General features: G+C 39.5%; 1 long non-coding RNA gene across 1 annotated transcript; it reads left to right on the top strand.

The window, feature by feature from the left end:
* Positions 1-4,963: 4,963 nt before the first annotated feature.
* Positions 4,964-11,464, top strand: LOC123958055. Its single transcript, XR_006821990.1, has 2 exons — positions 4,964-5,391; positions 10,904-11,464. It is a non-coding gene; the product is annotated as an uncharacterized LOC123958055 (long non-coding RNA).
* The last annotated feature ends 684 nt before the right edge of the window (positions 11,465-12,148 follow it).

The raw sequence follows: 12,148 nt of genomic DNA, 5'->3' as shown, positions 1-12,148 counted from the left end.
CTCGGATTTATGTTGTCATAGTTACAGCAACATAAGCCTGAGGGGAAATTCCACAAGAGCACTAACTAATTCAAGGACTGAAACAGAGTAATAAAGGTCAAGTGACATCACAGTCTTGATGTGAGAGGAACAAAGAGCAGAGCCCCGAGGTAAACAGTGATGGTCCCAGTAGCTGGCCCACACAGATGGCTCAAGTCAGAGGGGTTTAGATCGACTGAGGGTGTTGGAGGCTGACAGACTGCGACAGGGCAGCAAGTCTGCCAGCTGGTTCTGTATCACAACTGTTTAGGAAGTTATTCTAAGTTGAATACGACTAATAAACATAAACATATGGATTTTTAACTACGGTAATAGTCTACAGTAGTGTTGTAGTTCTAGAGGCCGGTCTTGGTCTTGAGACCACATTTGATGGTCTTGGTCTCGTCTCAGACTCGACCACATTTGTACTCAGTTTCGGAATCTGCGGACTCTGGTTTTTATTTCAAGACCAGTCAAAACCATAACTTTGGAAATATCAATAAATTGCTTTTGCATTGTCTGATTTATTTGTTAACATCCTAACTCTGATTTGAACCAATAATCCTAGTTAAAAATGTGTTGTTCACGTTAATGACATGTCATGCATGGAAAAGGAGTGTTGAATAAAGATGGTTAAGTTGATTTCAGCTCTTAGTGTTTGTATGTGGGATGTTTGTAAATGGATCTTTCAGATCAAATTGAGAAGTACCTATGATCTCATTCCACATTTTATTGTGTCATGTAATGTGGTGAACTGGTCTTGGTCTTGACTCTGTCTTGCCCTCCCTCGGTCTTGGTGTCAACTTGGTCTCAGCCCCTAAAAGTCTTGGTCTTGTCTCATTCTCGATAAACTCTGGTCTTGCTCTTGACTTGGTCTTGGTTTGGCCGGTCTTGACTACAACATTAGTCTACAGTAGGAACAATAGGATTACAGCGCCAGAGATATTTATGGCACATGCCAAATCTCTGAGAAGTGAGCACAACATTTAAAGAAGGTGTTTTTTTAAGTACTAAAAGTATTCAGCAGCCAATGGGCTCAAAGGAAACTGATCTTGGTGGACTGTTAGTTGTCTGACAAACCAATGCCGCTTTCACCACTACTCCCACTCTTTGCTCTGTCTGCTGATTATTTGCCCTTGGCCATTCACATAATCTCTAATTACAGAATAGATGAAAATTGATCAGATCATCGCTTACAATAGCATGCAGAAAACTAATTTTAGTTTTAGAGAATTGCTGTTTTAGATAAAAGTAGACTGTACACTATTATACTATAAATGTTACTCACAAACAGAACATTCATTCAACAAACTATAAAACCGAGCTTGGCTCTGGTGCACATCTTATAATATTCTGTTATCTGGATCTAAGGATGCCTAATGCCATCAATGTTTATATCTATTTCACTCCTGTAATCTTGACATCACAACGGTAGCCTGTGGAGCTTTAATTTGGATCTTACAATGAAACTACATTGTGTCAATGCTTCAGACCAAACAAAGGTGCTAATTTGAAATGTTTCAAAATATGCATTGTTTTCCTTGCCTTGTGGTATTCTTATTCTCTTTTATTATTGGCATATTATCACCACCAAAAGTCTATTACTTCCCTCTGTAGTCAATTAAAAATGACAAAATATCATTCCTGTGCTTGTGGCATGCATCAAAACATTGGTCCACAGCGCTTTACATTAAAGTGACCTTTAATTATTCTGAGATATCAAACTTTGTATTCTTGTGATCTCAATTTAATTATCTTGTTACCTTAATGTAACAAAATGTTTCTCTTCAGATCCCAGCTTAATAGGTAACTAATTGTGGTTGCAATCTCAGTCTCAAATGTTGATTAATGTAAAATCTAATTTGATGATCAGTTGTGATCTCTGTGTCGCACTCTCTGTCATTTCCACTTTAATCTGTCTACAGTGCTCCACTATGAGGTCTTCTGCAAATGCCTTTCATGAAGGTAACAGCAATTAAACTGAAGTTGTGACCTTGAAAAACCATTAATTTTTATCTTGAGATAACAAGATAATTTAGTCAGGATCTTGAGATTAGAGGACTTAAAAAGCATGTGGAACAATGGCTGCACACAGGACTGCCGAGGTCACAGATATTTGGCTGAATAAAACAGTCTGCTAACTGCCTGTTTAATGGCCAACTTTTCACATGGCCAAGAAATGTCTTGGAAAAAAAATAACTTCACGACTTTTGATCTCACTAAAGATCATTTACTTAATTTAAGGTGGTTTTAAGGAAACCCATTTATAATCTCCTTGTAATAAGAAGCCTAAATTGTAATACTGATCTAACAAGACCAAATTTTGATGTAGAGGCAAACAAGTAAAAAAATTATGAGCAGCCATAGCTGCTTAGAGCTCAAAGAGAAGAACAAAAAGGGAAAGAAGGTAATGCACATCACCATCCTATCTTTGTTATCACAGTGTCTGTTTGGCCATTCGTCATTTCATGTAGCCACACTTAGATGTAGTCTCTAAAACACTGGCTTTTCTGTAAGTCTTTTTTAAGACTATAAAGCTGATTCATCTTCTGACAGGAAGTTTAGCCAGCATTTGTCAGTCTACAGGGTGCATTCAGTGTGAATTCAGGTCTGCAAGAGTGCCAATTGTAATCAGTAATAACCAGACCTCCTGTTGTTCTCACAATAGGGAGGGGGTACAAGATTGTTTTGTGTAGGTTCAAAAAGTCCCTCAGATTGATCTGGGACCGAGGATCCCTGAAGCCCAAGGTTTGTTACTGACATGCCTGTTTTGTGTCTGCCTGTCGAATGTGCTGCTCTTTAACTGGTTGGGGTCCCAACAGCTATTTTTAGACATGTTCCCATGATAATAGGTCCTTGTTGTGTGGGCAAAGGCCTATAGGAAGAGATATCTTGTATTGTCTTTTAATGTAGACAGCATAGATTGACTCTTTTTTCAAAGGATAGTGTCCATGGTCATGTGCTTTTATCACTAGCACAAAAAAATAGACACACACACACACACACACACACACACACACACAAGACTACATGATTGTTCTACCTGACTTGCAAATATTTGTGTGTATGCGTCCAACTGTTGAATTAGACTGCCCAAATAAAATATGTCTGAATGTCTTTTTTGTGGTTATATTATGCTCATTTTCAGGTTGATAATTTTATTTATGGGTTTAGATGGTTTCATTTTCAAAAAATACCATATTTTTTGTCGTACTGCCCATTGCTGCAGCACTTCTTTTCACCATGTGTCAGTGGCATAATGTAGTAACAATGGGCCCCTGTTATGATGGACCCTTGGACCAAACCGTTATGAAGCACACACACTGCTCTCTTGAAGGGAACCCTACAGGGCCGACCCTGGCAATGTTGGCGCCCCTCCTCTGTCAGGCCACCTCCACTGTCAGGCAGGTATGTAGTCAACATTGTAACGGGAAACTAGCAGGCTAATTCCTTAAATATAGCATATTGATTTGAGCCTATTCTGCTTAACACTTAACGTGCCAGTGAAGCAATAAAGCCCACTGTATATCGCTTCAATCATTCTACTTGTAACAGTATCTTTTTTTACAGGCACTATGTATTTATTCTGTCAAAATATGACGTTAACTCCGTCCATACAGCTAGCCACATCCATTCAAAGAAAAACATCGTCGTTGATTAAGAGTGTAACTTAGCCTCTCACTTCCAGTCATCTTAAAAGAAACACACACACACACACACACACTTCTCATTCATAATTTACCTTTGAAGAGTAATATACTATGGCATTTTACTGCTATCAGCTGTATTTAATAGGAAAAACAGACAACTGTGGAAACTGGACTACAATTTGAGCTTCGTGGAAGTCTAGTATCACTGACGTTACAGGCAGGGTTTAATAAATAAATAATAGTACCCTGGACAGAGACTTCATTGCTCATTACGTAGTCATCACCTTCTCTCACACACAGCAACCCACTACTTGCCCCAGATGTGTGTGATACTGCAACAAAGTTCAAGTTTTAAAAGCCTGAAACAAACCAACAAAGACTACTGCTCAAGGAGAGACCGCAAATCCGCCCTTTATGGTATCATATTAATTATTAATCATGTCGTAATGACATTAATGCGGTGCACAGCATAGTTTGTTTGGAAAACGTGTTTGTGTTTATCTTATTAATATATTGTACATTTGTCATTAAAAATAATGGTTGTTGGTAAATGAATTACTGATCCACACAGATGCATGATTAAGAGCTCAGACCGTAACTAGAACCCTGCTGGACAATGTGGACTATCAAACTCTACAATCCGTAAAAATGAACAAACATGCAATACAACATGTATCGGTAATTTTGTAAATATCCACTTTTTTAAAATGAATGGAGACAATAGCCTACTGTAATAATACTTTTACTTTATTCACTGTACACACAGAGATTACACAGTTACAAAAGGAGCTGGCAGCAGTGACTGTTTATCCAAAACATTTTTAAAAAGTCTGAATGCATCTTGGCATGTTATATCAAAATATCTACCACTATCAATATTTGTACAACTAAATCACGCAAATTAGGATATGCCAACAGTGGCGGGTGAGGAGTAGATCATGGGATATAAATCATGCAGGACAGTGCGAACAGTGAAGCAGGGTGAGATTAAATCATGCAGGACAGGCGGTAACTTTCTTCAGGAAAGGGTTGGGAAACACATACATATATACATAACACATACATACATAAAATTCAATTCAACTAAGATCAATTCATACAGCCAGCAAAGTCTTTGCACACTGTTTAACGTTAAGTGTGAAAAGCTACACCGAACGGTCTAAACTATACAGATTTTTATTTTATCTTTTTAGGACAAATAACTAACCAAAGCGTCGTCAACATGTTAAGACAAATGCAAACCTATGCCCTTATAAAATGCTTTACAAAACATGAACTCACAGTAGCTACATACAGTCTGTGAGTAGCTTAAGTTATCCAAAGGAAAAACAGCTAATCCTGCTAGTTCAGGAGCTAACGCTAGCCACCGTTGGCGTAGCCTAACGTTACCTATGTAGAACGACAAATAACCTAACTTACACATGTGTAACATTCTGTAATTTGTGTGATTTAGATGTACAATATTGACAGCGGTAAGTAAGGACGGCGAACATATACCAAGAGCAATGCATTCAGACTTTACTCAATGTTTTGGATAATGCTAACCAGTCACCTACCGCCGTCGCGATGTGTAGAGTAGCGAAACAACCGAGAATGCACCACGTTACGTCCTGTGGGGACGTAAAAAACTGACCGACCTGACAGTGGAGGTGGCCTGACAGTGGAGGTCTGCAGTTGGACCCCTCTCAAATTAGGAGACCAAACCTATGCCCCTCCAGAAGCTGTGAGTCAACCCAGAGACTGTTTTCTTGCAGTATGTGGTAGATTTCTTGAAATGCAACAGCATTGGTTTAGTTTCAATAGTGGAGATGACTGAAATGAAGAGGAGGGTCTAGGGGTCGTCCCCCACAAAATTTTAAGCATTGAGGACTTCATTTCCTGCATTCTGGTGAAAATTTCTGCTTTTACTGCCTCAATTTATGGTGGAAAGGGTTAGGGTTAGTTAATTAATGTAAAGGGGAATACAAAATTCAGGCAGCAGGTGGCAATTCAAAATATAAAAAAATGTATAGAATATAATGCAGTAAGGCTTTCAGACATTCTGTAGCTATTGCTTTTAAATCGCCTCTCCTGTAGATCAAAATTTATAATTTTATAAAATCCCTGCTGAGTCAGCACACATGCAGGCATGAGTCTTCCCTCCTCTTTTGTGTCTTTTGCATTTCACCTCAAATAAGTGGTATATAAGAGGTGGTATTATGCTTTTTGGCTTTCCCCTCTCCTTTATTGAGTTATATATCTTTTTTGTGCATGTAACAGGTTTGCAAAGTGAAAAAGCCCGAAGTCCAGCCCAAAGGGAGTTCCCATCTCCCACAGAAAGCTCTGCTCTGAACCACTTGAAAACAGCTCGTTTGTAGTCCAGCCCTTCACTTCCTTTACTTGTGACGTCACAATGAAAACGCGTCATAAAGCTTGCCAAGCAGCTTGCGGGGGTCAGGCACGCCCTCAAACCAAGCTAGTCTGAGCGGAGGCCCTTTGGCTCGACTTGCCTTTGTTTGGGTTTCCATTGTAGAAATTATGTACCTGTACCTGCTTCCAGGTACGGTTGTCGTATGGAATTTCATCACTAAATCCACTTCTGAGAAATTTTGAGGTGAGAAATCAGCTGTGTAGATTTCGAATATTGACAGTTTTACAAGAAGTGATGGTGGAACAAAAATGCTTGAATATTTTCGGAGTTGAGGAGCTCCGCAAGTGGCTCGAGGAGTGTGTGAGGCTGGCCAGCCGCCCACTCACAGAGCCCTCTGCTCCCGTGGACTTGTGAGTAACTTATACCATCTGCTAGGTTACAGTCGCTGTCTGAAGCAGCTTTGATTTGGATCACACTACCTTGTTTCTTACGACCCGCCCTTCTCTGCTTCTGATTGGCTAGTAGTCCTTACCTGGGAAATACGCATGTGCAACTCCCAACAAAGATTTTATACAAGTAAGATGCATCACTCTTCATTTGTGTTTTCATTATTAAGGATTAATTTGTAACCTAGTTACCATCTTCATTCACCCACAGCCCAGCGTTAAACCTGCATCCCCTTCTGTTCTAACCTGGTTCTGGTCTCAGCTTCATAGCAGCTCAGGCAACAAACACATCAGAAATGTCATACAGATCATCTGGCCAAAATAATGATTTACCACTGTGCCATATGTAGGCTACTATTTGAATCTTTCTTCTCCATACACATTCCAGTGTGTATAATATACAACACTCCCATTGTGTAATGCAAGTGGAGAGAATCCATACAAGTCTTAAACATTTTCAACATAAAATGCACATACATACTTTCAATGGCATTGAATGTTCAGAAGCTTTAAGTACCACTGTATAGTAACCTATATTTCGAATTGCAATAATAAACGCTATAATATTATGAATTAACTTAAATGTACAATCTATGGCTGCAAGGTAAGAACATTTTATGAGGTCCTCAAATCCGGCAGGTCTGTAGTAAGTCCAAAAACCATAGGTGTCATTGACACTGGGGACATGTCCCCACCACTTTTTGAAGTGGCTGATTTTGTCCCCTTTACTTTTTGAAAGCATAACTTGTTAAAATGTTGTGAAAAATAGCTTGCAACAAGAAATGTTAAATTACAAATGAAAATGTTTTGAGAAAGGTTTTATTCTCCAGAATACAGGAATTTAAGTGTTTAACACACAAAATGTCATATCAAAAATATCAGCATTAAAGATTTCTTCAAAATAGCGTTAAACTTCTCGTCATGTTCTCTTGAACCCAATATTGTGCATTGTCGCAGCCATTATCTGAGCCCTTATGCCCCAACCACTCAACAAAGTGACGCCCTTGCCAACACATAATTACATTTTTCAAAAAAACAGGCTGTCAACGCTGAGAATGTCTTCTCGGGATGTCAGGTCTGCAAGGCTATATTACATAATGTTCTGGCTGATATTCTATAATAGTATGCTAACAAATGCAAACAAAAACAAAGTTAGAAAGCAAAATAGACTACTTTGGCTTTTTCGTTAAACTTTGACCTTTCACCAAACCCAATTGTTCACCATTGTCTTTGGCATCCTAATGTCGTCCTCTTTAATCTCACAAATGTGGTAACATTTTAGTGCACAAACCTGCCTGAGCAGTTACTACCTCCATGAATTATTGTTAAACAGTTATAAAAATGTGTTAACAACATTCATGCTTTCACAAGGGAAAAACTCTCAGGATTAAGCTGTTTTAAGTCTACTATTTATGAGGGCAGCTCCTTCTTTTATGAGTAAACAAATTGGTATTTATGTGTGTATATATTATTCAGAAAACACATAGATGAGGAAAACCTGAAGTTACCTGTACAGAAAAGCTGCCAGCAATAAGACCTGCTGGGCCTCGGCAAGTATGCCCGCACATACAAAGTCAGCACTGTGGCCCTGACTGATGATCAGGTGAACACTGGGTGGTCAGCATTTGCAGAGAGGAAGTTTTCCCTCTTGCAATAACAGGGGTGGAGTATTTGGTCAATACTTTGAGGGACACAGTAAGAAATTACGGATGCCACATGCCATAGTAGTTTTTTTTGCTTTTTTACTTTAATAGTTTTTGCTTGAAATGAAAAGATTTAAGGATACTGTTGTACAATATCAGCCAGAACATTTAAAATATGGCCTCACAGACCTGACTGACGTCCAGAGAAGACATTCTCAGCGGTGACAGCCTGTTTATGGTTTAATTATGTTTTTGGACTTTCTACAGGCCTGCTGCTCTTGACAACCTCGTAAAATGTTCTTACCTTATGGCTTCACAGTGAATGTTCTGCAGCCATATCTTGTACATTTATGTTAACATTATGGTGTTTATTAATCTCCATTGGAATTATGCTATACAGTGGTGCTAGAAGTTTCTGAAAGTTTTAGAATTTCTGCACAAATATAACAGATTTTCACACAAAGTAGATCAACAGAACTAACTTCCACAAATAAGACAAAAATATTATCCGTGGTCTTTAATTCATTAAGAAAAATTATCTAATGTTGCATATCTGTAGAGTTGTAAAAGTATGTGAACCTTTGCTTATAGGATCTGGTCTGACACCCCTGTGCAGCAATAACTGCAACTAAACAATCCATTAACTGTTGAACAGTCCTGCTCATCGACTTGGAGGAATCTCAGCTCATTTCTCTGTACAGAACAGCTTCAACTCATGGATGTTGGTGGGCTTCCTCACATGAGCTGCTAACATCCTCACCCTTCGATCATTTTAAGTGTAGAACTTTGACTTGGCCGTTCCAAAAAATTCACTTTATTCTTCTTTAACCCTTTTTTGGTAGAGCAACTTGTGTGTTTAGGGTAGTTGTCTTGCTGTATGACCCACGTTCTCTTATTCAGTACATGGACAGATGTCCTGAACTTTTCATTGAGAATTTGCATTTCATTGAAAATTCAGAATTTATTGTTCTATCAACAGTGGCAGCCCTCCTGGCCCACATGCAGCATAACAAGCCCAGATCATGATACTACCACCATCACAATGTTTCACAGATGGAATAAGATTATTATGCTGGAATGTTTTCCTTTTGCCAAACATAATCTTGAGCAAACTGCAGATATGCATGAATGTTCCTTTAGGAAAGGAGTGGCTTTCTCCTTGCAGCACTGCCATGCACACCATTGTTGTTCAGTTTCTCCTGATGTTGGACTTATAAACACTGACATTAGCTAATGTTACAGAGGTATTTTGTTGCTTAGAAGTAAGTTAGGGTTCCTCCCTGACCTTCCTATGCAGGCTAGCAGTGGTCTTCAATTTCCTCCATTTATACGCAGTTTATCTGACTGCGGATTGGTGGAGACCAAACACATGCATTTGCCGCAAGGATACTATTTATGTCTCTTCTACTCTGTGTGACTTGTGTTAAAATCTGAGTATTTTTAGGTTTTAGATCACATGTCTGTAGAAATTTCTAAAGGTGTGAAGTGTGAGCGTTTCATTTGTGTGTGTAAAAGTATTTTACTTGTATGTGTGTGAGCTTTTCAGTATAGTATGTGAATGAGTTTGGTTTCATATGTGTATGTGAGAGGAAAAGTACATGTATATGCATGGTAATTTTGAATAATGTCCCTAAGGGCACCTCATATTTTTCCACCGGTGTTTTTGAGGGCTGCCTAACTAGCCGCTACACAAACATTATGAGGTGTGTTACGAGGTTACGACGTGATGTAACATGGTAAAGGCTGGACTACAATCGAGCTGTTTCAGGGCAGTTTTTCAGAGTAGTGTTTTCTGTGGAACAGGGGAACTCTCTTTGGGATGGACTTTGGGTTTTGCAAACCTATTGCATGCACAAAAAAGAGACGTATCACAATAAAGGGAAGGGAAAAAGGCAAAAAGCAGAATATGACCTCCTTTAAAATGTTTAGTTGTGCTTTTAATGTGCGTTGCTTTTGTGAATTCTGTCTGCGAACCAAATTACAAAATAGTGAGCAAAATTAAATGTAACTGAATAGAAATGATTTAAACCTAACTAATTTGAACTGAATTTAATTGACTTAATACAATTCTGAAAAAAATTACAACAAATGAGGCAGCACTATTGTCAGAAAATTAACTTGAAAGAGATGATGATCAATGTGAGGAGAAATAGGCCTATATACATGGAGAGAATGGACAGTTGTGGCTTAAAGGTAGAACACGTCGCCCACTAATTGGAAGATGGGCAGTTTCCCTCTACTCTGCATGTCGAAGTGTCCTTGGGCAAGATACTGAACCCCAAATTGCTCCCGAAGGCTGTGTCATCAGTGTGTGAGTGTGTGTGAATGATTAGTTCCTTTCTGATGAGCAGTTGGCACCTTACATGGTAGCCTCTGCCATCAGTGTATGAATGGGGTGAATGTGACATGTAGTGTAAAGCGCTTTGAGCGGTCGGGAGGCTAGAAAGGTGCAAATGCAGTCCATTTACCAATGTGTCTACAAGTCGGTCAGATATCCATACATACGACTCACACATGCTTCAAAACCTGGATGCTTTTTGAAGCATAGGATGACATTAAATGAAAAGTCTTTCATGCTTCGTATTTGTTTTACAAATGCTCTTCTTTATACATCTAGAGTGGAAAGTACTTTTTTATGTGTTTTGAGATGTTTTCACTTCAGCCTTTGTCTTCATGTAATCAAAACAGTCAGTCAATATGTCATTAGGCAGTACAGCTGGGTGTCATCATGTCAGTTCAGCCTGGGGTCAATGTGGATATTAACTGTCTTATTTCTCATTCTTTTTCATTGCTCAGCCACTCATGAAATCCAATAGATGCACGGAACTGCAAATGCCCCTGAAAATGATGAGGAGGATGAGGAAAATCGACACCTTCTATATCTGCAGTGCAAATTTGACTGATGAAGGTGATGATGGAGCCATTATCTTGCAGAGGGGCGTCTGTGTGTGTGTGTGTGTGTGTGTAGTATGTACTGTATATGGACTATACAGCGTCGTAAACCGCAGGGATCAGAAGAGATCAAAGGGTTAATTGACTGTTAAGCCTCCATGCTGTAGAGATCAAAGACCTTCAAGTGTTACGATCACAATCAGCACCTTCTCCATGCAAGATGCTACTAGATCCTCTCTGGCAAGGTCACTTGGAACTTTGGCTTTGTGAGGATTTCTTGTGTGTGTCTCAGACCAGATTTTGCGTTAGCGTGTGTGAAACTGCACAGAGTCTGTGATCTCTTGAGACAGTGACAATGCTTCTTTGGGAATCCTCTGTTATAATGGTAAAGCTATATTTACATGTGTAAATGTTAAATTGATTTATTGGAAGAAAATTAAACATCCAAAATGTTTGTGTTCATCATTTGCATGCTTGCTGTCTGCCGGTAGGCTATATCGAGCCCTATTGTGTACCTGGAAATGTTTTATGTTAGAAATGTACAGTATGGGTCCCCAGCAATTACAATCTGCCAGATGCTAACTTGTATATGTTGGTCAGTTTTAGGGGTGTGACGTCAGGTTAAAAGATGTCTCGCGACACTAAAGTGTAATTTATACTTCTGCATTGAATCGATCGCGTAGGTGACGGCTAAGGCTACGGGGCTACGCAGAGGCTACGCCATCGCCTGACGTTCACCTCCTCAAAAATGTAACTACACGTCGAGTCGACGCGGACCGTAAGCTCTGTGATTGGTTGGCTGGGTAGCCTCGCAATGCCTCCGAGCCGACCGGAAGTACCCCGCACTTTGAAGTAACATTTACTAGCGGCCAAAACGGCGAACAATGTATTTGACCGTCGCAACCCGAGCAAAATGACTCATTTCATCGAATGATCATCGAATGTGATCCATTCGGTTGGTAACATTTGAAAAGGCTACACCAGCCGCACGTATACAATTTTACCCCCATTTACGTTAGCGGAGTGCTAAACTGGAAGTTAGCCTGCTCGGCCGGCAAAAGTCAACACAGTGGATGCTGTAGCGCTACTGCCGACTAGTGTTTGGGGGTGTAATTGCAGAATGACGGACACACGGACACATAAATATAA

Source organism: Micropterus dolomieu, linkage group LG19 (assembly GCF_021292245.1).
Source record: "Micropterus dolomieu isolate WLL.071019.BEF.003 ecotype Adirondacks linkage group LG19, ASM2129224v1, whole genome shotgun sequence".
NCBI classification, from domain to species: Eukaryota; Metazoa; Chordata; class Actinopteri; order Centrarchiformes; family Centrarchidae; genus Micropterus; species Micropterus dolomieu.
This window is presented reverse-complemented; position numbering and strand designations above follow the sequence as displayed.